The following is a 27,740-nucleotide window of genomic DNA, read 5'->3' on the forward strand; positions in this document are numbered from 1 at the left end:
AGTTTTTTACTCCTTTCATGTGGAATCAAACAGCATTTTCTCCTCAGCCCCAAGATGTCAATGTCAAGGTCTTGTATTTCCCCTTGTAATGTAAAGAATTTAGCTTACTCTTCTTTAATCGGGAGCAATATGTAGTTATATTCAGTTTTGTCTCAAGCAAACAGCTGATCACAAATGTAGGTACTTCCAAACATACACAAAATAGTTGCATAATGGTCCAAGATAATTCCTTCGATTGTATTTGTAGCATTCTGGATGTTCAGTGTCATCATATTTAATTTTCAACACTGCATTTCATAAATCCCATTTGTTGCTCTTCATTCACTCTATCAATGGTAATAGAGAGTAGTGGATTTAAAATGTTCAGCAAACTTGTTTTGTAATTCAGTTGTCAGCTACTCACAATTTGGGGAATGTAGATCAATTCATCACTGTCAAACCTAGAAGAAATTTCTGTGTAACCACGTGGGTCAGATTATTTCTTGATATATGTTTTGTTTTCTTAATGTACCAAACAGTTTTATCAAAATCTCAACATATATATTTTGCTATATTCAGTTTTGAATGTTTTCCATCTTTGAAGAAAATAAAGTAGTATATATATAAATTGAAGTTCTCTGTATTACCTAATTTCCATTTGCAGCTGCTCTTTTCCAGAGGTGACTGCTACCTTGAATTTTGTGTTTATCATTCCTTTGCATGTTCTTATACTATTATAATTTTGTTTGTGCCGATAAAAGTGTATGATATTGTTTTGCATGTTATCATACTTGATAAGAACAGTATCATACTGTGTATAATTCTGAAACTTGTTTTTTTTTCAATGAACATAATTTGGAGATTTAGCTATGTTGAAACATGCACTGTATGTCATTCAAGGTAACTGATATATAACATTCATCTGTTCTCTTGAACAGGGACATTTAAGTTGTTTCCACTCGTTTGCTATGACCAATGATGCTGCCCTAATTATTTTTGTATAAATGTCCTTGTGCACATATGCAAGAGTTTCTATATATAATTAGACATTGCTAAAACAACATTTATAGGGATCTCCAACTTTGCTACATGCAATGGAATGCTACATTGCAATCCAAAGTTGTTGTGCCAATTTACATTCCTATAAAAGATCCTTTTACCCCATATCTTTACCAACACCTGGCATTAAACTTTTTCATTGTTGTAAATTTGACAGGTGAACTGTTGCATTTCCCTAATTACTAGTGAAATTAAATATTATTTCAATATTTTTCCATGTGTTTCCTTCTCTGTGAATTACCTGCTCATGTTATTTTTTATTTTTATTTATTTTTCTTGTTGATTTATATGAGTTATTTATATATTCTGGATACTAATCTTTTGTTGGCAATGTATGTTGTAAATACCTTTTCTGAGTTTTTTGTGTATTTAAAGGTTTGGGTATCTTTTGTTGTAGAGGTATTTTAAATTTTGATGTAACATCTATTTGGTGAATTGTACTTTGATGTCACAGTGATTCTCTTATTTTCTTGTGTAATTTTAAAGCCATTACTCTTTACATTTAGGTCTTTGCTTTATTTTTAGTTTGTTTTGGTCTGTGGTTTGAGGTGTAAGGATCTATTTTTTTTTTCCTGGCTGAAAAGCCTGACCCCATTTATTGAATGGTTCACCCTTTACCCCACTTAGTTGGAATGTCATTTCTATCACATGTCAAATTCACATATATGCCTGTGTCTGGGTCTGCTTTTGAGTGTTCTATTCTATTCCATTTGCCTACACATACACACCAATGCTACGCTGTTTTAATTACTATAGCTTTATAATAAGCCATGTTACTTACAAGGTAAGGGCTACTTCCTTGTTCTCCTGTTTCAGAATTGTCTAGGCCATTCTTCAATCTTTACTTTTTTGTATGAAATGTAGAATTAATTTGTCAAAATACGCAATTCTTTGGAGTTCTGATTCTGATCCACTAAATTTATGTATTAATTTGGAGGGAATGAACAACTTTAAATATTGATTTTTCCCATCAATAAACACAGTATCATTCTCCATTTATTTAGGTCTTTGAAAATTTTCTGCAATATCATCCTTTAATTTTCTCTGGTTACAATCTCACATGTCTTTGATCCTTTCTTAGATACCTTATGGGTTTTGTTACTATTTTGAATGGACTCCTTGCTGTTATATTTTCCAATTGATTATTGCTGGTGTATTGATTTTTGTGTGCTGATGTATCTAGAAACCCTGCTAAACTCACTTATCAGTTCTAATAAATTTTCTTTTAATGCTCTTGGATTTTCTACATAGGCAACTGTATTGCCTGCAAATAATCTCTCTTCTTTTCCAATCTTTGTTCTACTTATTCTTATTGCATTGTCTAAGGCCCCAGAACCATGTTGAATAGCAGTGATAATAATGGGTATCTGTGCTTTTGAGAGAACTTTTTAATAGTCACTTTTAAATGTGACATTTGCTATAGGGTTTCACTAGATAATCTTTATCAAGTTTCCTTCTATTCTAGGGGTTTTTTAATCTAAGTTAAAAATTTTGTTTTCCTTTATCAGTGCTTTAAACTTTTCAAAATCTTTCAACATATGAAAAATTTACATTGGCAGAGTGCCCAAACATTCTTGGGTCATATAAAATTTCTCATAATATTGCTTACAAGACAGTTTTTTAAAAATGTGTCTCTACGTGTACTCGCAAAAGTTGCGGTAAAAAAAAGTTACAAATGACTTGATTCTGTCATGCTGATTTATTCTATCAGTCCTGAGCCAAATATTCAACACGCTGAGCTATGTCCAGATGGACTTACATTTGCAAATACTTCTCTTCGGGACACAATTTCTGCTGAATACGAAAGAGACTCATTCTTATGCTATGTCTAGGAGGTTTTGCTACCCAGGCCATTTTTTTCACCTAATACATAACTGCACCTCCTAGCAGTCACTAATTTGCTTTCAAAAGCAAACTCTGTTGGCATTTCACCTCTTTTTTCAGTTCATTACTTTATCACTAAACTTGCCTATACTTCTGTCATAGTTCTTATTATGCTTTACTTTATAATGGCATTTTAAGTTATATTCTGTCAAGGCAGATACATTTTTCATGTCAAAAATGTGGGCATGGCATTCACTTGCTTTATAGTTTAGTTACTTTTGATTAACCTATTTGGAGGTTCAGAAATAAGACAGATTTCAGGGTTAACTTAATCCGGTGGTCTAGTTCTGTTTCTCTGTGATTTCTTCATCTGTGTCCTACTCTGGGTGTTCACTTTCTCTTTAGCCTGTGTGCCGGTTTGAATGTATTATGTCCCCCCAAACGGCCATTATCTTTGATGCAGTCTTGTGTGGGCAGATGTATCAGTGTTGATTAGATTGTAATTCTTTGAGTGTTTCCATGGAGATGCGACCCTCCCAACTGTGGATGATGACTCTGGATAGTTTCCATGGAGGTGTGACCCCACCCATTCAGGGTAGGTCTGAATTAGTTCACTGGAGCACTATATAAGCTCAGACAGAAGGAGCCGGCTTGCTACAGCCAAGAGGGACACTTTGAAGAATGCACAGAAGCTGAGAGATTAGCTGCAGATGAGAGACAGTTTGAAGAAGGCTGTTGAAAGCAGACTCTTGCTCCAGAGAAGCTAAGAGAGGACAAACGCCCCAAGAGCAACTGAGAGTGACAGTTTGGAGAGAAGCTGAAGCGTAGAGAGGAACATCCTGGGAGAAAGCCATTTTGAAACCAGAACTCTGGAGCAGATGCCAGCCACATGCCTTCCCAGCTAACAGGTTTTCCAGATGCCATTGGCCATCCTCCAGTGAAGGTATCCAATTGTTGATGCCTTACCTTGGCCACTTTATTGCCTTAAGACTGTAACTGTGTAACCAAATAAACCCTCTTCTAATAAAGCCAATCCATCTCTGGTGTTTTGCATTCTGGCAGCATTAGCAAACTAGAACAGTCTGGTTCTCATCATTGTGCAAAACTGGCTGAAGCAGATCCAGGCTTTACTTTTGTGTATCATATTGAATAGGAAACAAAAGCACACTTTTTCCGATATTCTTAAATGTAAGAAAAATTCTTTCCCATAAGTCTTCAGTAAACATTCCTGTGATAGAGCATGGCTCTCAATGAATCTCTCCTCCTATTCTTCATACCCTTGTGTAGTCCCTTCCTTCGCAGACTCTGGGCTTAGATATGTGACTTGCTTGGGGCGACAAGCCATCAGTAAATGTGTTGCAAACAAAGGCTTGTTAGCACATTGGGGCTTTTCCTCTTGGAATGCTCCTTCTTGGTAGTCAGCCACCATTCTGTAAGCAGCTTCTAAAGGTCAGTTGCATTCCTAGGCTAGTGGCCCATCCTCCATCTTTAAAGTCAGCAGTATGTCATCTTCAAATCATTCTCCTCTCTGACCCCTGTTTTTTGTTCATCTGTTTGTTTGTTTGTTAGGAATAAGTACTAAAGTTTATTTAAGAAAAAGAGAAAAATACATGTTATAGAGATAATGTTCTAGTTTGCTAATGCTGCAGAATGCAAAACACCAGAGATGGATTGGGTTTTATAAAAAGGGGGTTTATTTGGCTACACAGTTACAGTCTTAGGGCCATAAAGTGTCCAAGGTAACACATCAGTAATCAGGTACCTTCACTGGAGGATGGCCAATGGCGTCCGGAAAACCTCTGTTAGCTGGGAAGTCATGTGGCTGGCGTCTGCTCCAAAGTTCTGGTTTCAAAATGGCTTTCTCCCAGGACGTTCCTCTCTAGCAAGCTTGCTCCTCTTCAAAATGTCACTCACAGCTGCACTGACTTCCCTCCCCTTGAGACAGCTCATCTATATGGCTCCACTGATCAAGGCCCACCCTGAATGGGTGGGGCCACACCTCCATGGAAATATCCCATCAGTTATCATCTACAGTTGGGTGGGGTGCATCTCCATGCAAACAACCTAATCCAAACATTCCAACTTAATCCCCACTATTATGTCTGCCCCACAAGATTGCATCAAAGAATATGGCTTTTTCTGGGGGACATAATACATTCAAACCAGCACAGATAATGTGTGCATATTTGAGGGAGAAGCACATGCTGAGTGGTAGTGGGTTGGCTTGCTATATAGGAAAGTTTTACAGAAAAACTTATCTTGACTTTTGAACACAAGATGTCTTCTTTGTTCTAGGAGGAGATAATTACCAGAACTTGTGACTTGCCCTCGTATATCTGTAATTTGTCTTTGGGAGATGTTTAACAATCTCTATGAACCCATCCTTTTTGTCATTAACTGAGAATTTGCTTTTGGCCCATGATTTTACAAGTGTTTATGGTTTGGGGAGGCTTCAGAGATTTAGGGGAAATTTTGGCTCCATGAAGTCTGCAGTTGAAGCTTGCAGCTCTGCATTAACTCTTTTGAAGCCGAAGAGAAGACCAGGGATCACAGCCTTGATGCCCTATTCTATTCTGCCTCAATTTTCCCCTGAAAGAGTAGAACACCCTTAATCTTAAGGGTGCTGCAGGGCAAAGATCCAATGTCTCTGGCTTCTTCCTGCTGGTTTATGGGAGGTAGTCCCTATCTACAAGGGTGTGAAACTCTTTTTCTATTCTAGTTAGGGTGAGGGTAGGCTGGTCCTGATTTGAAACAGCTGGATACTCGTGGGTGACCATGAACTTAGCATGGAATGCTTGCAATCTATTGGAAACAACTTTGACAAGTAGGTTAAATATACATGGGCCAAACATAAGAGTGAGAAGAATAGGAATTAAAGGACTCAGAAAAAAAATATATCTAAGTAGTTAGATTAGGTAGATGAGGAAAAGGATTCTAGTTGCTTCCAGTAGTGTGTTTAATTTGTTGGGATTGTTCCCAAAGGTCCTGTATGTTCTCTTGAATTTCACCTGAGTGGTTGACATAAAAACCAAGAGAGAGAGAGAGAGAGAGAAATCTCATTATACTTAGCTCTGCTTTTTTACTAGGAGTTTTAATTCATCTAGCGGTTGACAGCTGTAGGATTCTTTTTGTTCAGGAGGGTCTGTAGGATCCTGGCTGAGGAGCTTGACCTTGAATAGGTGAATCCAACTGGAGATTCCAGTGACTTTTACTGCTGCCATGTCAAGAGACACCTAGGGCTCAATGATTTTGATGTTCTTTGGTGAGATCCAGGGAGACATTGGCTCTGGGCCCCTTCATTCCTGGTTGAGGGTGGTCAACAGGGCTTTTGAGAGGCTTTGCTCCCCCTTGGGGGCTCAAAGCACTCTTAGGCACAATGTCCTGCCTTTCTGCATCACGGAGGCTCTCTCCATCTTCAGGTCTCCTTTGTTCCTTGGAGGCACTCTCGCCTCCGGTGCCCTGACTCTCAGCATTGAAGACAGGTTCCCACTGACCCCTGTTTTTGCCACATCCTTCTCTGACTCTGACATTTCTGCCTTCCTACTTCCTTTTTAAGGACCCTTGAAATTACACTGAGTCCACCCAGATAATCTAGGATAATCCCCCATCTCAAGTGCCTTAACAATCATATCTGCGAAGTCCCTTTTGCCATGTAAGGTAACATATTCACAGGTTCTGGGGCTGTCTTTGGGAGTCTGTTATTCTATCACAATTCTATAATCACCTGATACTGAATGTCAATGGACTCTCAGTCTAAGTAACAGAAAAACAATAAGTAATAGTGAGCACTATGGTATATTGGATAGCACGTGCCCCTTCAAAGGGGGAAGCTACAACTCAACTCCAGTTATTGTCACCATTTAGAAATAAGGGCTCAGGGTTGCCTGATCTTTCCAGGTTTTCCACAAAAGTGAGAAATATCAATTATGATGTGAAATCTCTCAATTTCAAAATCTCAATTTTTACAGTTGGTTTTGGGGCTTAAGGAAGTCCAATAAATAGTACTCCTCTTTCCTACCTGAGTTCTAAAGCAATTAAGAGATGTGGAGAAAGACAGCAATCAAAATATTACCTTTCTGTTGGAGAATGTGATTTACATGAGGGCAACTGATCCTTCTAATACTGAGTCCAGTATTAGATTTACCCAGCCAGTCATATGCAGTAATGTGATTTCTCTGGTGAACCAGCTTTAAAAGAAATAGAAGAAGCCACTCCACTTCCCAGGGCAAGAATGAGTGAAGGATTTATGAAGAAGGATCAGGAATGTTATATAAATTAACAATTCTCCACACAAAGAACCACATGGAAGGAAACATCATGGATACAGATGAAACACTCCTCCCTTAACACTTGGCACTAATTCCGGTTTTTTAAACATTGTGTAGCCCAAGATTGCATATGTCAAAGGGAACATGTCTGTGGGTCACATATGGCCCATGGGTCATTAGTGTGCAACCTTCTAGAGTAAGAGTAAAGTTAGAAATTACTGTGGCTATCTTATAGGGGGGAGAATTTTCTAAGGAGACTCTTGGCTCTGCCTCCAAGTACTCCCTTCCCCATTTCCACATTAATTTAGGTAAATGTCTTTGGCATGCTCTTCAAATTTAATATAATGTCTGCCTTGCTCCACATCTGAGCCTCAGTTAAGGCTTCCAATTCCTATTTAACTGAAAACACAGAACAATTGCTTTCTAGGTATGGGGCCTTCTAAGAATGCAGTCCAAACTGTGTAGTTGCTCACTGTCAAAGGCTCAGGTAAGAGAAACAATATTTAGGGAGAATCACCTGACAAATTTGCAGAATATAGAGTCCTCCAAACATTTCAATTAAGCCACAATAGCAGAGAGCATAGATTTTAAAATATCAGTTACCCTCCAAATGAATTATACTTAAAATTTTTCTGTGCCTGATGCCAATAGCCTATGTTGAGGAATGCTGTAAGAAATTGCTGGATGAGGACATTGTTCAATTACATTTTCTTAAATTCTAAAAACCTAGAATACTCTTTCCACAGGTATATGAATAGTTTACTTCCTCAGTTCCTTCAGGGTTCTGATCAAATTTCATCTAATTAGAAAGGCCTTACTTGAGCGTGCTCTGTTAGACACAAAGATACACACACACACTCACCCTACTACTCTCTAACCACTTACCCTACTTCATTCTTCTTTCCAGCACTTTACTTGACAGACCATACAATTATTTGTGCATTTGTTTATCATCTGTTCCACTAGCAAGTAAGTTCTGTTGAAGCAGAGCCTTTTTGTGTTCTGTTCCCTGAGTTTTTCTCAGCACTGAAAACTGTGCCTGGCCTATAGTAGATGCTTCATAAATATTTGTTGAATGAATGAATTACAGTACACAGGAGTCTTCTATAAGTCTCCCCAAGAGAAATTCTTGCTGGGCTTAGTAATAGAAAGAGTTTTTATTTCCCCAAATAATTAGTTTGTTTTTGTCACATGGACACTGTACATTTTGCAAAAGAGCAGCTTTTCTTTTTTTTGCACTACCAGGAAGCTTAAAGTCAAATACATGTTCTGCTTAAACAAATATGCATATGTCTGTAAGGTACAACTCTTATATCAGTTTCATTCCTCACTCTATTTTATGTTCTTTCCCTTTTTTCCCCTTTTTATTTCTCCCTACATCTAGTTTGTTATTTTGTACAATTCCCAATATCCTTGCAAGCAATCTTAAATCTTTTTTTAAACAATGTGAGGTATAAAATAAATCTATTCACCAATTTTTCTTTGTCATAACTAACATTTTGCTCTCTATGTGGGCATCTTGAAACCACAGTTTTTAGAAACCATAAGATGACTGAGTTAAGGAGACCTAAAATCAAGGCTCTGTTCTCCCATCTATTACCTCTGACCCTGGGCAAGCCATTTAAGTTTATTAAACATTTTTCTCTTCATCTATAAAAAATGATAATACCTGCTGCACCTACCCCACAAGTTTGATTTGAGAATTAAATGAAATAATGGATATGAAAGTTGTTGCTGTTTGTATTAGTCAGGGTTCTCTAGGGAAACAGAACCAACAGGAGTGATCAGTAAATAGTATGAGATTTTATAAAAGTGTCTCACGCAACTGTGGGGATGCACGAGTCCAAATTGCGTAGGGCAGGCTGCGAGCTGGCAACTCCAATGATAGTCTTTGGTGAATACCTTAGGAGAGGCTGGCTGGCTGCAGTAGAGATGAAAGTTCTCTCCTCTCTGCTGAAATTATCTCCTCCCCTTTAAAAGCCTACCATTGATTAGATTAAACATCTCTCACTGCTGAAGACACTCCCTTTGGCTGACTGCAGATGTAATTAGCCACGGACGCAATCAATGTACTGATGATTTAAATCCACGAAATGTTCTTGCAGCAACAGATAGGCCAGTACTTGCTTGACCAGACAACTGAGCACCATCACCTGGCCAAGCTGACACATGAAACTAACCATCCCACTATTGTTCTTAGAAAATCTTATTGTTACTTAATGAATTTTAATTAGTACTTAAAGCTACTATACAATTAATTTCTATTCACTATCCCTTGCTTGAGAGATGCCTTTGCTAAATTTTAAACTAGTTTCATATATTGTGCATTCTAAGAGGTATATTTTTCTGTGCTTGTTTCTCCACCCAAATGATCGGTGATTTTCTGATTTTATGATCAGTAGTGGTTGACTGCCACCTCCTGGAACTCATCAACCTTGTAAAGAATTAGAATGGCTTGGAGCTTTTGGTAGCTTTTATTTAACCTACTCTGTAAAGCTAAGTAGATATTTTTCAAACCTTCAGCCAGTGCATAAGAAGCAAATTCCCTTAGCTCTGTCCATAATAATAAATTCTTTCCAAAGCATATTCTGTTTGCCTTTCTTACAGAGGTCAGCTCTCTCCCTCCTAGCAGACATGGAAGTGTAGTTCTAAGGCCAGGACTTAATTCCTCAGTTTCTTTATGCCTCAAGTCAAAGCTGTTTTAAAATTAGGAATTTCCAAAGAAATGCAAAGGGCTGTCACTATCTATGTTCTGTGGTATATGAGCTAGAATAGTTTAGCTGTTATAACAATCCAAAATCTTAGAGGCTCAATATAATAAAAGTTAATTGCTTCACCACTGATGAGATCTTGGTTTCTAATACCATTTCCCCACTAAAAAGGACCAGGGATCTTCAGAAAAAAATGTCCAATTCCAGGATTGTGTCTGGCTAAAAGATTAGCATGGAATATCTTTTTATGCCAGAAATTAAGGGAATGCTAAAAAATAATTAAAAAGAAAAATAGGAGGACCTGTCACAAGTATACAAGAGGCACTTTGAAGGAGCTCCCACTGGCCACATCTAGGATAATTGGAGGACCAAAATAATTAAGGGCAGTAATGAATTATAGACCATTGAAAAAATAGGAATCCATGAGTCTATACCAATAGTAAATAAATAGACAACAAACAAACAAACACATGGGAGAGAAGAGAGAGTACTTACCTCAGCAGAGGCTGAGTGATGACTGGTAAATGTGCAGGGAATGCTGGAGTTAGAAAATTCATCACTTGACAGTCATCTTAGCATCATAGTACAGTTTGTTTCAGGCAAAAATCATCAATGGATTAAAAATCTAGGGGGAAAGTTTGATGAGGAGCAAAATAATTACATGGTCTTAAAGTATATCCCCACAGATTGGTTAATAGTTGCAAGTAAAAAATTGTGTTTATACAGTGATACAGTGTACAATATAGACAGCACCTTAACAAGGAGATCAAAATGAACATCCCCAATGAAGGACAGTCAGATGAAATGTGTGTGCAGATGTGATGCCTTGAAAAAGACACAGCAATCTTACTTATGTAATATCCCAGCCTGGAATGCATCACTGGAATCTAACAATGAAGAGCCATCAGCTAAATCCCAAATGATGAGTGTTCTACTAAAAAGGGTCTGCCTTTTTCAAAAATGTCAATGTTATAATAGACAAAGAAAGGCTGAGGAACTTTTTCAGATTGAAAGAAACTGAAGAGACATAACAGCTAATGCAATACCTGGATTGGATCCTGTATAGGAGTAAAACAATGCTATGAATGACATTATTGTTTCAATTGACAAAATTGGAACGTGTTCAGCAGATTAGATGAAATTATTTACTGAAGTTGGTAACTACCATGCTTATGTAAGAGAGTATCCTTATTCTTAGGAAATAGACACTGAAATATTTAGAGTTAAAAGACCACTTGATGTATGCAACCTATGCTCAAGTGATTTAGGATATGTGTGTGTGTGTATACATATACATATATACATTCACACATGCATACTTAGAGAGAGAGGACACAAATGACTACATGTATGTAACAAATTGTTAGCAGTAAGTGACCCTAAATAGAAAGTATGCAGATTTTCTCTGTACTACTTTAAATCTAACTTTACCATAGCTATGAAATTATTTCCCATCTTTTTTTAAAAAGTTTTTTGCTTGATTACATCACTATGATAAAAATTAACATCTGATGCAGCTGATGGGGGTTTCTGCTTGATGCAGTCATTCAGGGGCTCTGGCTCTTTCAATTTTATAATGCTCCATCTTCAATGTGTAGTCCCAAGTTTACTGTGGAAGAGCTCGAGAGTTAATGAAGAACCCTGCAGGGGAGTTTATGGTCCACACATCTCATCTGCCTCTCCTTCCATTGGCCAGAGTCAAGTCACTTGGCTCCAGCCAAACTGCAAAGAAATCTGGAAAAATAGTCTTTGGGTATGCCAGGAGGAAAAAGAAACAGGTTCAAGCTGTATATTACATTGTCTCTACCACATAAGGGTACTGCTACCTTGTACTAAATCAACCCCATGACTTCACTGGTGAACTGTCATATATCCCAAGCACATAACTCCTAACATGTTGTTTGTTTGTTTTATTCTATGCTGCAACAATGTGTCTCTCTCCACCATATCTCCTTATTTTTATTTCATCTACCCATTCTTTCATCAAATATTTATTTAATGCATGGTGTGTTGAAAGATGCATGGGTTATATAAAAATGAACACATCAATGTTCCTTCCCATAAGGACTTTACAGCCTAATTAGCAAGGGTGACAGACAGGCAATGCACACAAACAACTCTCATAGAGATGTGATGTCATAGACGCCTTTACAGGTACAATTTCGTATCATTTGGGCACTCATGATTAGTGTTGTATTGTAGGAACATTAATTATTCTTGTAGTGATGTACAGCTTGAATCAGGGAGAGGAGACCCTTTGGGGACTGCTGTAGCATTATAGGCAAGTAATCATCAGGGCTTGAGCCAGTCTTGTTTGGGGTACTTGAAAGAGTCTTACTTCAAAAATACTGTCTCATCTGCTAACTCTTGTCTGGCTTCAAGACTGGAAGTCTAAGTCTCTGATTGACTCACGGTTTCGGTGAACTCTATACATGCTGCATGGTCAGTTCTAAGTAGTTGAGGTTGCATTGGAAACCTCAAGGCTGGAAAGTTGGGATGTGAAGGATGGCAAAGTGTGTGTATAGACAGTGCAGAAACCAGCAGTCTTAGATGAAATGGGGCTGGAGAAATAGAATCATGTGGACAATTTGGAGTGGGGTGATGCACAGGAAGTGAGGGTCAGGAAAGGTTTGAAGTTTCAAGGAGAAATATTGGTCAAAGCTGGCAATAGTCCTGAAGTCAGAGAGACAGAACGAGAGCAATCAGCAGCTTAGCCAAGAAGACTTTGCAGTATTGGGTCATATTATTCTCCAAGTCAGCAGCCATGTCAATCTTTAAGCCTTTCTACAAACACGCTTGGCAGATGGTTATGAGAGGATGTTGTTTGGGACCTGGTCTAGGGGGTGGTTCATCCAAATCTAGCTGTCAAGGTAATATCTGCCATTCAACTGGTCTCCTTTGATGCCGAACTCAGAGAAGTAAGTATGGATGGAGTTCATAAAGGAAAAACCTTGGGATTTTCTTTATCCCAAACACAGGTGCACACTTTTGATTGGTACAGACTTTGAGAGACATGAAGTTGAAATTTTTGTTTGGCCATATCATCCAAGAATTTATCTCTCCCTGCAGTTTAACTGTGCTGCCACCAGGGGACAGAAGGATGTCATTAATTGTGTACTGCAGTATAAACAAAGTCTGTGCTTTGCTAAGATTCAAAATGGTGGCTCTCTGTTCAGTTCCATTCCCTACCTGAGATGAACAGTCATAGATCTCTAGATTTTCCTACAAAACACATCCCTTTGTTAAAATGATTAAAGTATAGCAAACTTTAAACCCAGCATACTAGAACCCACATTTTACAAGCTCCTGAGTAGGAGAAATGGCAGTAGTCACTGGTTTATAGTACCTCCTTCTCAGATAAATCACCAGAATTCCAATTCCTACTGTTTAATTTGCGGTCTCTCAGTTATGTCTCATTTGCACTCTTCAGTGGCACTTTCAGGCCTCCTCTTCCGAAACTTCCAACCCTTACTCTCCTTCCCTGGTCTCTTCCCACATGTCACACAAGGCTAGGACAGTAATTCATGAGGTAATATTTACTTCGTGTCCATTAAGTACAAGGCACTATTCCAAGATCTGAGAGAGTGAATGAACAAAACTCTGCCCTCAGGGAACTTACGTTCTAGCCGGGGGGTAGATTGTTATCAAGTTTGTTCAGATGGTGTGCCGGTTTGGATATATTATATCCCCCAGAAAAACTATATTCTTTAATGCAATGTTGTGGGGGCAGAGTGATTAGTCTGTTGACTAGGGTGGAACCTCTGACTGAATTATTTCCATGGAGGTGTGGACCCAACCCATTCATGGTGGGTCTTAATTAGATCACTGGAGTCTTTAAAGAAAGCTCACACAGAGAGGAGAGAGGGAAAAAAATGCCCCAAGAGAAGCTGAGAGAAACATTTTGGGAGATGGCCATTGAAAGCAGATGCTTGGAGATGTTTGGAGATGCTAGCCCAGAGTTTGCTCCAGAGAAGCTAAAAGAGAAAAGCCCAGAGACATTTTGGAGAAAGACATTTTGAAACAAGAATACAGGAACAAGGATCAGCAGACACCAGCCATGTGCCTTCCCAGCTGACAGTGGTGTTCCAGACGCCACCAACTGTTCTTCAGTGAAGATATCATCTTGTTGATGCCTTAATTTGGATATTCACTGCCTTAGAACTCTAACTTCATAAACTAATAAATCCCCTTTATAAAAGCCAATCCATTTCTGGTGTTTTGCATAACAGCAGCATTAGCAAATGGGAGCAGATGGTGATAATTACTATAGAGAAATAACACAAGGAAGGGGAAAAGCAAGTGATTCATGGATGGGGCAGTGGCAGGGCTGATATTCTAGATGGGGTTGGCAGGGTAGACCTCTCTAATAAAGAAGAAATTTTAGCTGTGATCTAAAGGAGTTGAGGGAGTTAGCTACACAGCGCTCCAGGAAAAGAACATTCTAGGCAGGGTGGGGTGGGGTGGTGGGGTGGGGTGGTGGGGTGGAGGGGGGTGGGAACCACAAGTGTAAAGATTTTGAGGTGGGACCAATCTTGGTATGTTTAAGTGACAGCAAGGTGGCCAATTGTGGCTGGAGCTGAATGAGGAAGAGAGAGAGTGTGATGCAAACAAGGCCAAATAGGTAATAGAGGACCCAATGATACATGGCCAACTCTGAGTGAGATGGTGCAGCACTGAAGGTTTCACGCAGAGGAGTGATGGGACTACTGTGGCTGCTGTGTTGAGAGTAGACTTTAGGTTGACAGGAAGAGAAGCAAGGATCCCAGTTAGGAGGAGTTTCAGGTTCCCATCTGCCAAAGAAAACACCGTAGCTTAACAACAGGAATTTATTGGCTCATGGTCTCAGAGGCTAGAGGATTATCTTTTGACTGGTCAATAATCTTTGAGGTTCCTTTGCTTTCCCATCACATGGTGGTGTCTTCTCCTTTCTATTCTGTGTTCTGTTGACTTCCAGCTTCTGGCTGCTCCCCATGGCTTCTCTATCTCTCACCTTCTATAAAGCCTCCAGTAATAGGATTAAGACCCATCCTTATTCAGTTGGGCCACATCTTGACTGAAGCAACCTTTTTAAAAGGTTGCAACCTATTTACAATGGATTCACACCCACAGAAATGGATAAAAGTTGAGAACATGTTTTTCTGGGGTATGTAACTCCAAACCATCATAGTCCACCCTCTGGACCCCAAAAATTCATGTTCTTCCCACATACAAAATGCATTCATTCCACCACAAAATCTTAAAAACCTTAAGCCATTTTAGAACAATGCTAAATGCAAAGTCTCATCAAAATCAGTTATGGGTGTGGCCTGTCCTGGGGCAAAATTCCTGATGGGCCTGTGAAACCTAGAAAACAAGGTCTGCTTCCAATATACAGTGGTGGGACAGGCATAGGATAAACATACCCATTCCAGAAGGGAGAAATTTGAAGTAAAACATAGGTCATAGGGCACAAATAAGTCCAAAACCCAGGAGGAAAACTCCTTCAGATTTCAAGTTCTGAGAATCATCCATGGATGGATGTTTTCTCCTCTGGGCCTGAGGGAGCAGCTGCCCTACCCCAGAACACTGGAGTGCAGGCTCCATACTCTTCAAGCATTGGGATGGTGGCTGAATTCTCAATAAACACCAGGACACAAGCTCTCCCATCTCTGAGCACTGGGGTGGCATCATTATCCCTGAACAACTAGGCACAAAGCCTGCCCCGTCCAAACACCAGGGCAGATGGCTTACCCCCTCCATGCACAGGGGTGGACCTGTCCTTTCTATACACATGGATGGGCCTGCTCTCTTGACCAGAGATAACTTTGGTTTAGACCTCAGCTTCCATGGTTATGCCTTAAAGTTATTCTTCATTCAATTTGTCCTTTCTCTGTCCCTTTTAGGTATTTGCTTCTGTTCACACAAATTTTGTAAAAACCTTGTTGGCTTTGTGTGCAGTGCAAGTGGGTCCAGACCATCAGAAAATAAAACTATCCATAGATTCCTCCTATATAACTGCATTTCCATTCCTGACTTCCACTGCAATGGCTGGCTGGTTCCATGTTCAGCCACACCTTCTTTAGTAAAGGGTTGTTCAGTTAAACCTTCACATGGAACTCTGTTCTCTGGGGATTCACTTCCCAAAAGATAAGGGAGGTCCCTGATAGAGCTGCTTCTGGCCTTAGTCTCAGAGCACAATATCTGGATTGTGCTGAGAATTCTCAAAATCATTAATTGCTTGTTCCTTTGTGATTAAGAGTTTAATTCTCAGCTTACCCCCTTTTCTCTCACATTTTACTAATAAGCTGCAAGGAGAAATCAGGCTGTACCTTCTACACTTGGCTTGGAAATCTCCTCAGCTACATATCCAGGTTCATTGCTTTCAAGTTCTGCCTTCTATCCAACATCAGAACATAATTTGGCCAAGTTCTCTGCCCTTTATATCAAGGATGGCCTTTCCTCCAGTTTCCAATAACACATTCATCATTTCCTTCCAAGGTCTTTTCAGAAGTACTTTTAATGTCCGTATTTCTACCGACAATCTCTTCAAAGCAATCTAGGCTTTTTTTCTATCAAGCATGTGACAATTCTTCCAGTCTCTACCCATTTCCCAATTCCAAAGCCGTTTCCTCATTTGCAATAGTATCACCTTACTTTTTGGTACCAAAATCTGTTTTAGTCTCCTAGCTGCTAAAACAAATTCCTTACAAAGGGTTAGCCTAACAAGAGAAATTTATTGGTTCATGGTTTCAGAGCCTAAAAGATTGCTTCCTCCTGGAGCCCAAATTTTCTGGCTGACCAGCAATCTTTGGGGTTCCTAGGCTTTTCTGTCACCTGACAATGCACAGGGTGATGTCTTCTCCTTTCTCCTCTGGGTTCCATTGACTTCTGGCCACTCCCTGTGGCTTCTGTTTCAAGGTGGGCTTCTCTATAAGGCCTCCAGTAATAGGATTAAGACCTATCCTGATTCCTTTGTGCCACACCTTAACTGAAGCAACCTCATTGAAAGGTCCTATTTTTAATGGGTTCACACCCACAGGAATGGATTAAGAACATGTTTTTTCTGGGATACATCACTCCAAGCCTCCACAGGAGGCTATTGCAATAGTGCAAGTAAGAGATGATGGTGCCCCAGACTAGGTTGGTAATAGTATAGGTCATGAGAAGTTGTCATATTCTGGGAATATTTTAAAAGTAGGGATGACATGATAATGGGTTGCTTGTGGCATGTGAGAGAAAGAAGAGTCAGGGATGAGGGTAAAGTTTTGGCCTGAGCAAATGGAGTTTCAACTTAATGGGATGGTAAAGACTGTGGGAGGAGCAGGTTTTGGGTAGGTTTGGGGAAGGTTTGCAGAAGGTGGTTTATAAGGCACTCCGGTCATAAATTAAGTTTGAAGTGCCTATTGTGTATAAGTGAAGCTGCCAAAATAGCAGTTGGATACATGAGACTGAAGTTGAGGAAAGAAGTATGGACAGGAGATATCAATCTGAGAGTTACCTGTGTATACATGGTATATAAAATTCTGAGGCTGGATGAAGGTAGACAGAAAGAAAAGAGGTTGAAATACTTAGTGCTGTGATATTCCAATATTTCCAGATGGGAGACATGGAAAGGAACCAGCAAAGGAGATTGAGAGGAAACAGGTGATGAAGTAAGAAGAATATGGGGTCTTGAAAGTCAAGTGAAGAAAGTTTTGCAAGGAGGAAGGAGTGATCAACACTGTCCTACACTAATGAAGTGGACAGCATCACTTCTGGGTGTAGCTGTGGCCTGTAGTTGCTGTCTGCCTCATAATCTCATTGGCATCCATGGGCTTTTCTGCCACATCAGACACTTGCTGGGGTGGGAAAGAGTCTCCTTTCCCAAGTGTTAGAGATAATTCTACATGACCTCAAAATATGATGAGCCTCTGTGTTCCAATCTCAGTTCCCAGTTTCTTGGAGCGCCACAGGATGATAGCCAACTGAACTCTCATCCTACACCAGGAGATAATGACACACATCACTCAGTACTGCATCAAGAGTCTCCTCTTCTGGCTCTGTTAAGATCCTGGAGTAAATCTGAGAGAGGAATCCAGCTTTCTCAATTTAGACTGGCTCGTTACCACCTAGAATGCTGGTTGGGGTCAAATGTCTACATCAACTCTCTCACAGAGCTCTTAGAGCTTCAAGCAACACCTCTCACCCGATGGCCATTAAATCTTTTCCTCCAATCTACCCATATAATCCCTTGAACTCCAGGATTTGCAGTGGTCCTAGATCCAGAAACCAGGCTGCACTATATTTAAGCATTATGCTTTAATCATCTTGAAGAAATAAATAGAATTACTAAACCAGATGTGTGTTATTCTCACCCAATTTTTAACTGCTTCTTTAAGATCCTAACCTAATTTTACTCTTATATACTGTAACTCATTAAATTTCTAGGTTTTCCTTCAAGGTCCACTTTTGAGATAAACTCTTACACCCGTCGTGATGAATTTCAGCAACTCCATTCATTTACCTTGATCCTTCATAATTATCCTAGTGGAGTGCTTAAGTTTGCGGGGCAAACACATTGTCCAGATTCAAATCTCAAATACTTTATTTCCTAGAGGTATGGCACAAAAATTATTTAGTATCTCTATGCCTTTCCCTTCCTGCTTCTATCTGAAAGGGCTGCTCTCCAGGCCAACTGCACAGCCAAAATCCTGGAACCATCTTTCTCTGCTTTTGGGGGTTACAGCCATTGTTTTCTGGGTGTATTTACTTATTTGTTTTATACTACTTACTCATTTTTAAAAGTTATAGCCTCAGTGAGTTCTCAAGAAAGAGTTATAGGAGGTTAATTTTGGTGTCCCTGAAAGTCTGAAAATATCTGATAGTCTCAATGTCCCACGTCCTCACCAACACCAAAACTTATTAATTTTAGCCATATTAGTGGGTGGGAGGTGGTATTTCCTTATCATCTTAATTTGTATTTTCCTGATAGCTGATGATGTTGAACATTTTTATATACCATTTTTCATTGACCACTTAGGTATCTTCTGCTGTGAAGTGACTATACAAGTGTTTTGTCCATTTTTATTGTTTTTCTTGGTTTTAATGGTCTTTTTTCTTATTGCTTTGTAGGAGTTCTTTATATATTGTAGATGTAAATTCTATATGGATATATGTATTACATGTATCTTCTTCCAGTATGTGGCTTGTCTTTTCACTTTCTTAATATTATCATTTGATGCAGAGAAGTTCTTAATTTTATAAAGTCCAAGTTATCATATTTTTCATTTATGGTTAGCATTCTTTATATACTGTTTAAGAAATCCTTATGTACCCCAAGATCATAAAGATATTATACAATATTTTCTTCTAGAAATTGTTTTTGACCTTTCATGTTTAGTTCTATGCTGATCTCTAATTTCCATGTATCACATGAGATAGACATCAGGGTTTATATTGCTTCATATGGATATACAATTGCTCCAGCACCATTTGTAAGAAAGACCATCCTTCCCCTCCACTTAATTGCAGTGGCGTGTTTGCTATAAATCAAGTGACTATATATGCATGGATCTATTTCTCTCTTCCATTTTGCCTGTCTTAACTACTATAGCTCCATAGTGTTGCTAGTGGCAGTATAACTCGAGGCAGCCATTTTCCAAAAATAGTTGGCAGTATCTATATGCTTACTATATGACGTAGGAATCTTACTCCTAGACATATGCCCAAGAGAAATAAGTGCATGTGTCTACCAAAAGACATATAAGAATGTTTGTAAAACCTTTATTCATAATAGTCCCAGACTGAAAACAACCCAAATGTTAATCGATGGCAGAATGGATGTTCCGATTTGCTAAAGCTGCCAGAATGCAAAATACTAGAAATGGATTGGCTTTTACAAGGGGGGTTATTAATTCACAAATTTATAGTTCTAAGGCCATGAAGATGTCCCAACTAAGGCATCAACAAGAGGATACCTTCCCTGAAGAAAGGCTAATGGCATCTAGGGTTCCTCTGTCAGCTGGGAAAGCATGTGGCTGGCGTCTGCTGGTACTATGCTCCTGGGTTGCATTGTTTCCTCCAAAAGATGTTTCTGGGCTTCTGTCTTAGTTTCTCTCTTTCAGCTCCTGTGTGTCCTTGCTTGTTTCTCCCAGAACATTTCTCTCTAAGCATCTCTGGGTTCTCACTTAGCTTCTCAAGGGCAAATTCTAGGCTTCATCTCTTAGCTTAGCATCTCCAAACATCTTTCTGTCTTCATCTCCAAGTGTCTGGGTCTGTGTCAGCTCTGAGCTCTCTTCAAAATGTCTCTGCCTTTTATCCTCTCATAGAGGATGCCAGTAAACTAATTCAGACCCACCTTGAATGGGCAGGGTCACATCTCCATGGAAATAATCTAATCAAAAGATCCCACCCACAATAAGTCTGTACCCACAAGATTGGGTTAAAAGAATGTGGCTTTTGTGGGGTACATAATAAATTCAAACCAGCACAATGGATAAATTTCATTGGAGTCATACAGTTGAAGACTACACTGCAATAAAAAAGAACAAACTATGCTGCACACAACATAGATGAATCTCAAAATTATTGTTGAGCAAAAGAAGCCAGACATAAAAGTGTAACTACTACAGAATGTCATTTACATGAAGCTCAAGAATAGGCAAAACACAATAATCTTTGGTATTAAAAGTCTTTGGTATTTAAAGTCTTTGATATTAAAAGACTTTGATATTAAAAGACTTTGGTATTAAAAGACTGTGAAGGGATATAAAGAAAATTGGGTTCTGGAAATGCTCTGCATCTTGATCTGGATGATGGTTATATGGGTGTAAACGTGTAAAAATTCATCAAGCTGTACAATTAAGATTAGTGCACGCTATGCACTTTGATTTCCATATATCTCAATAAAGAGGAAAAAATTGAAAGTCTGAAAATGTCTTCATTCTGCCTCACATGTGTTAGACACAAAATTCCCTTGAACGCTTCCATTCTTTCCTTCTTCTTCAGAGCCCCAGCTTAATGGGGCTTCCCCTTTACTTCCTGTCCTTAATGAACTGTCCTACCGCACAGATCCTGACCTGTGTGAGGCTAGATATGTGACCCAGAAGTGTGGGAGAGTTATAGTTTCATGGAATGAATCTCAATCAGTGGAAAACAGAAAAGAGGAGTATACTAAGAAGATAAATTTCCACTCCTTTTCTCTCTTCTGTGGACCACTCAGAGGTGTGGCTCGTCTTGAAGCCCTTCCAAAGACCTGTACACTCAGTGCATACACCTTCTGAGTGTGGCTTATTTGGGGTAACCAATGTGGTGATTCTCGACATTGTGATACTTCACTTTCTTCCTTGTCTCACTTCCCCCTTTCCTCACCTTCACCACTCTGGGTTTATACCTCCCAAGAAGAGTACCCGCAGTTTAATCCTGGCCTCAAATTCTGCTTTCTAGAGAATTTAGGAGAAGATGGCTAAGTATAAAATTCTAGGTTGAAAATGATTTCCAGCAAAACTTTGAGGGCCTTAGTCTACGATATTCTGGCTTCCACAGTTGCTGGAGCCAGTCTGATTCTTGCTATTTTGTGGCTTTTTCAATTTTTCTTTATTCTTGGTGTTATGAAATTTCATAATAATATGTCTCTAGACATGGGAGTTTGTTTTCAATGTGATGGTTACTCGGTGGGTCCTCTCAGTATGATGACTTGTGACATTAAGTGCAGAGAAATTCTCTTGTTACAATTTCTGTGAATATTTCTCTGGTCTGTTTTCTCTATATGCTCTTTCCAGAACTGTCATTGGTTGGATGATGGACTCTACTGATTTTACTGCCATATGTCACTATTCTCCTCCTTTATATCTGATATTTCCATGTCCCTAATCTCTCTGGCAGTCTTCATGGACACCTTCTTAAGCTATATCTCTTTCTACACATACTTCTGGTTTTGGTTTCCTTCATCTCAATTCATGAATTACCACTTTTCCACTGATTGTCACATTTCTAGGAATTTGTTAAAATCTCTTACCCTTTAAGGGTTCTCTTCTATTCTCTTTGTATGAGCTATGCCATTATAAGTTTTTCAAATGTCCTTTAAAGGGTCTTGGAGGACAAAGAAGGAAAATTGCTTAGGGTCAGTTCACCGTCTTGAACTGGACCTTATTTTGTAACTGAATCTGTCTTTTTCATGTGACTTGTGGATGGGTTTCATGATTACCTAACAGGGCTCATTTAAATTTTTTCTAAATGTTAGGTATGCTTTGGGTTTCTTCAGCCAGTCTAATATTCTCTTAGGGAAGAGCTTATGGTTCTCTGCCATCTCAAAACCATCAACACCACCTGCAGCAAACTCTCACCCAACAGAGCAAGACTTCCTCATTGCTGAAAATAACTAATTGAGGTTTCAAACACCATTAAGAAAGCATGCAAATAAAAAAAAAAAACTGGTAGTATTTTCTGCAGTTTTTTATTTCAGCAGAGGATTTAAGGAATTATTTTTAGTAGAATAAAATTGTTTCTTCCTTTAATGCCTAAAATATTTTTATTTCTCTCTCCCCGTATTTAAAGCAAAGTAGTACTCTATGTTTATCTTTAATTTGTAAACAAATTTTACTTCTTTAGATACAATCTACACACATTCTGTCTTCCTTTACCCCCAGAAATAAGGTTGCAATTTTCAGATAACTGGGGGTTTACTCGTTAAACTTAGGAAAAAAAATCTTGTCCATTTTGCATGAATATTTCAGCTGATGTAACATTGTTTAGTCCTTTTCTGAAAGGACTGTTAAAAACATCATTGTCATTACACGGGGTTTTGTGCCAAATTGGAAGCTTTAATTAATATTCTGGCCCCTTCTGGTTCTAGCCAGTACACTGACCAGAGAAAAACACTCAGTATATAGCATTTGTTGAATAAACATGGAAATGAATAGAAAAATGCAGTATAATGATGTTCTTTTCCTTTACACTGCCCCCAGATGGCTATGCTTCTGGGCTCTTGAGTTTGCCTTTTTATAGGTTCTCACATGTCACGTGACTGATTTGTGTGTGCCTACTTCTAGCAATTCTTCTATCTTCTCCTAATTTGCTACTTCTCATCAAGTCCTATGAGCCTGTTATGGCAAGTATACAAAAGCTCTGAGTGAATTTCTGACTGGCTTTGCTCTAGATGAAACTACCGTTTGGGGATTTTAGTTCTATTTTGGCTGTTCGGGTACATCCTCCTACCATCACCCACAGTCTTTACTGCTATTTCAGTTAGTGAGATTGCCAGACAGCTTGTTTCTACATGGATTGATGTGTTAGTTATTGGGCTAGAATTGTTTTAAATAAATAACCCATACTTTCTAGGGTAGTGATACCTTTAGATTTCATGAGCCCAGGGATTTTCAAGAAATGTGTGACTCCACATAAGTTATGACAATTCAGAGGATATAGTGTTTTCCTCATAGAAAAGTCAATATGTTCCTTATGGCAATCCCCAAAAGAGTCAGCTCTTCTAAATAGCCATCAATACACTCTCTACTAAACTCTCCTCCCTGGGCCACTCTTTTTCTTTCATCAGTCTTTGATACCAGGTTTATCAGGACCTTTGTGTGTAATAAACTACACCAAATTTAGGGGCTTAAAACAATAGCCATTTAATATTTCTCATTCACCTACAAGTCAGCTGGGTGGATCTGTTGATCTGAGCTGGGTTCAGCTGGGTTCATTTGTTGGCATTCATCTGTGGGTTGGCCAGGCAGCTTTGCTAGTCTTGGCTGGGCACTCTCTCACATGTTTGACATCTTTGCTGGGACAACTAGACTGATTCTGCTCTTCTCCACATGTTTCATCCTGCAGCAGGCTAGCCTGGGCATAGTCTCATGGAAAAGGCAGAGGAGCAAAGACAGAACAGAAAAATACTGAGTCTCTCGATGCCTAGACTCTGGAACTCCCACATCACTTCCGCTGCCTTCTATTGGCCAATCGCAACAACAGCCCAGATTGAAGGAGCCGGCAGGTACATTCCTCCTCTTGATGGAAGGAGCTGCAAAACACACTGGAGAGGACATGCATACAGAGAGAAGTGGAAAATTGGAGCCATTGTGCAATGAATTTTATACATTATTTACTTTTTTAAAAGCAAGGAAAGCATTTTATTTTAATCTTTTCTATCTCATTTCTTTCCCTCTGGTTAATGCTGATACCACTTATTTTTCTGTTTCACTTTTTTTCCTACTCTATCACCTTTTGATATACAATATCTTAAAGAGGAAGCAGATTTCTCAAAAGACATTTTTATTTATACAAAATAGGAAATACAGTTTGCTGACTCTTCTAGAAAGGAAAAAAAGTGGAAAAGCACATTTAAAAAAGTACAAAAGCACATATTCTTAAGTTCTGCTTTCAGCCTCCTTTTTTTTTACATTATATCTGTTCAAACTTGCTGTTGCCTTTGATCTCAGTAGAGGCCACAGGAACATTTGCCCCTGCAGAATGGAACACTGGGTAACGAATGCAGCAGGAAGTTGACAGTGGAGATGCCTGAGGGTGGTGTAAGAGGCCTGGATGTTGCAGAACCCCCAAACTGGAAAACAGGATGATCAGATAGCTCTGCTGACTTTCAATAGCTTGGTCTGGAATAACTACCATGTCAATAGTATACACTGGTGGTTTTCAGCCAATATAGGCACGTTAGCTATACCTAGGAGTTGTTTAGCTGAGCATGGTTTTTTATCAATGAACACAAGGATTTCGGAACTTTGCTGGTATGTTCTGGAAAGGACAAAGGTGATTCATCCCTTATGCCCTGATTTATCCCCATCCTCCCCAAAAGAATGATGTTTAGCTTTTGCCAAGAGAGTGGGTGGGTTAGTGATGTTTTTGTTACTTAATTGGGAATTGCTTGACTAAAAAGGGGAAGCAATGCTTAGCAATGATGTGATATGACAAAATGGTAATCTTGGTGATTACTGAATACTGTAATGTAATTTTAAGATTTATGAAGATGTTTTCAACTTAATGCTTTTATATAAACCCAGTTGTGATGTTTTTGGGGCAATCTCCTGTAAAGGTTGACGTTTCAGAATACAATAGTTTGAAGATGGTGGACTGGTGAGCTGTGTGTTTTAGTTACTCCTCCAGGAGGGTGGGTAGAGAGCGGGGAGCTGCGTGGACTGGACACCACAGAGCAGTCTGACTTTGGGCATACTTCATACAACACTCATGAAAACGTGGAACTGCTGAGATCAGCAAAATCTGTAAGTTTTTGCGGCCAGGGGACCCGCGCCCCTCCCTGCCAGCCTCAGTCCCGGGGGAGGAGGGGCTGTCAGCTCCGGGAAGGAGAAGGGAGAACTGAAGTGGCAGCCCTTATCGGAAACTCATTCTACTGATCCAAAATTCAACCATAGATAGACTGAGACCAGACACCAGAGAATCTGAGAGCAGCCAGCCCAGCAGAGAGGACACAGGCAGAGGAAAAAAAACAACACGAAAAACTCCAAAATAAAAGCGGAGGATTTATGGAGTTCTGGTGAACATAGAAAGGGGAAGGGCAGAGCCCAGGCCCTGAGGCGCATATGCAAATCCCGAAGAAAAGCTGATCTCTCTGCCCTGTGGACCTTTCCTTAATGGCCCTAATTGCTTTCTCTCTTAGAATTTCAATAACCCATTAGATCTGTGAGGAGGGCCTTTTTTTTTTTTTTTAATCTTTTTCTTTTTCTAAAAAATTACTCTAAGAAGCCCAATACAGAAAGCTTCAAAGACTTGCAATTTGGGCAGGTCAAGACAAGAGCAGAACTAAGAGAGCTCTGAGACAAAAGGCAATAATCCAGTGGCTGAGAAAATTCACTAAACACCACAACTTCCCAAGGAAAAGGGGGTGTCCGCCCACAGCCATCATCCTGGAGGACAGAAAATACTCCTGCCCATCACCAGCCCCATAGCCCAGAGCTGCCCCAGACAACCCAGTGTGACTGAAGTGCTTCAGATAACAGGCACACACTACAAAACTGGGCATGGACATTAGCCTTCCCTGCAACCTCAGCTGATTGTCCCAGAGTTGGGAAGGTGGAGCAGTGTGAATTAACAAAGCCCCATTCAGCCATCATTTCAGCAGACTGGGAGCCTCCCTACACAGCCGAGCAGCCCAGAACCACCCTGGGGGACAGCACTCGTCTGTGACATAGCACAGTCATCCCTCAAAAGAGGACCAGTGGGTGCACGGCCTGGAAGAGGGACCCACTTGCAAGTCTCAGGAGCCATACTCCAATACCAAGGACTTGTGGGTCAGTGGCAGAGACAAACTGTGGCAGGACTGAACTGAAGGATTAGACTATTGCAGCAGCTTTAAAACTCCAGGATCACCAGGGAGATTTGATTGTTAGAGCCACCCCCCCTCCCAGACTGCCCAGAAACATGCCCCATATACAGGGCGGGCAACACCAACTACACATGCAAGCTTGGTACACCAATTGGACCCCACTAGACTCCCGCCCCCACTCACCACAAAGAAAAAGCAGGGGAGAACTGGCTTGTGGAGAACAGGTGGCTCGTGGACGCCACCTACTTGTTAGTTAGAGAAAGTGTACTCCACGAAGCTGTAGATCTGATATATTAGAGACAAGGACTTCAATTGGTCTGCAAATCCTAAAAGAACCCTATCAAGTTCAGCAAATGCCAAGAGGCCAAAAACAACAGAAAATTATAAAGCATATGAAAAAACCAGACGATATGGATAACCCAAGCCCAAACACCCAAATCAAAAAATCGGAAGAGACACAGCACCTAGAGCAGCTACTCAAAGAACTAAAGATGAACAATGAGACCATAGTACGGGATACAAAGGATATCAAGAAGACCCTAGAAGAGCATAAAGAAGACATTGCAAGACTAAATAAAAAAATGGATGATCTTATGGAAATTAAAGAAACTGTTGACCAAATTAAAAAGATTCTGGACACTCATAGTACAAGACTAGAGGAAGTTGAACAACGAATCAGTGACCTGGAAGATGACAGAATGGAAAATGAAAGCATAAAAGAAAGAATGGGGAAAAAAATTGAAAAACTCGAAATGGACCTCAGGGATATGATAGATAATATGAAACGTCCGAATATAAGACTCATTGGTGTCCCAGAAGGGGAAGAAAAGGGTAAAGGTCTAGGAAGAGTATTCAAAGAAATTGTTGGGGAAAACTTCCCAAATCTTCTAAACAACATAAATACACAAATCATAAATGCTCAGTGAACCCCAAATAGAATAAATCCAAATAAACACACTCCGAGACATATACTGATCACACTGTCAAACACAGAAGAGAAGGAGCAAGTTCTGAAAGCAGCAAGAGAAAAGCAGTTCACCACATACAAAGGAAACAGCATAAGACTAAGTAGTGACTACTCAGCAGCCACCATGGAGGTGAGAAGGCAGTGGCACGATATTTTTAAAATTCTGAGTGAGAAAAATTTCCAGCCAAGAATACTTTATCCAGCAAAGCTCTCCTTCAAATTTGAGGGAGAGCTTAAATTTTTCACAGACAAACAAATGCTGAGAGAATATGATAACAAGAGACCTGCCCTACTGGAGATACTAAAGGGAGCCCTACAGACAGAGAAACAAAGAAAGGACAGAGAGACTTGGAGAAAGCTTCAGTACTAAAGAGATTCGCTATGGGTACAATAAAGGATAATAATAGAGAGAGGGGAAAAATATATATGACAAACATAAATCAAAGGATTAGGTGGCTGATTCAAGAAATGCCTTCACGATTATAATGTTGAAAGTAAGTGGATTAAACTTCCCAATTAAAAGATATAGATTCGCAGAATGGATCAAAAAAAAAATGAACCATCAATATGTTGCATACAAGAGACTCATCTTAGACACAGGGACACAAAGAAACTGAAAGTGAAGGGATGGAAAAAAATATTTCATGCAAGCTACAGCCAAAAGAAAGCAGGTGTAGCAATAT

General features: G+C 39.6%; 1 long non-coding RNA gene across 2 annotated transcripts; it reads right to left on the reverse strand.

Moving 5' to 3' along the window:
- Window positions 1-24,984, reverse strand: LOC119525903. Of its 2 annotated transcripts, none has more exons than XR_005215038.1 (3): window positions 23,450-24,984; window positions 10,337-10,466; window positions 1-326 (listed from the first exon to the last, which is right to left on the reverse strand). It is a non-coding gene; the product is annotated as an uncharacterized LOC119525903 (long non-coding RNA). The 2 variants fall into 2 exon arrangements; XR_005215037.1 differs by lacking the exon at window positions 1-326 and adding an exon at window positions 6,120-6,164.
- Between the last annotated feature and the right edge of the window lie 2,756 nt (window positions 24,985-27,740).

This window comes from Choloepus didactylus (genome assembly GCF_015220235.1).
Source record: "Choloepus didactylus isolate mChoDid1 chromosome Y unlocalized genomic scaffold, mChoDid1.pri SUPER_Y_unloc1, whole genome shotgun sequence".
Lineage (NCBI taxonomy): Eukaryota > Metazoa > Chordata > Mammalia > Pilosa > Megalonychidae > Choloepus > Choloepus didactylus.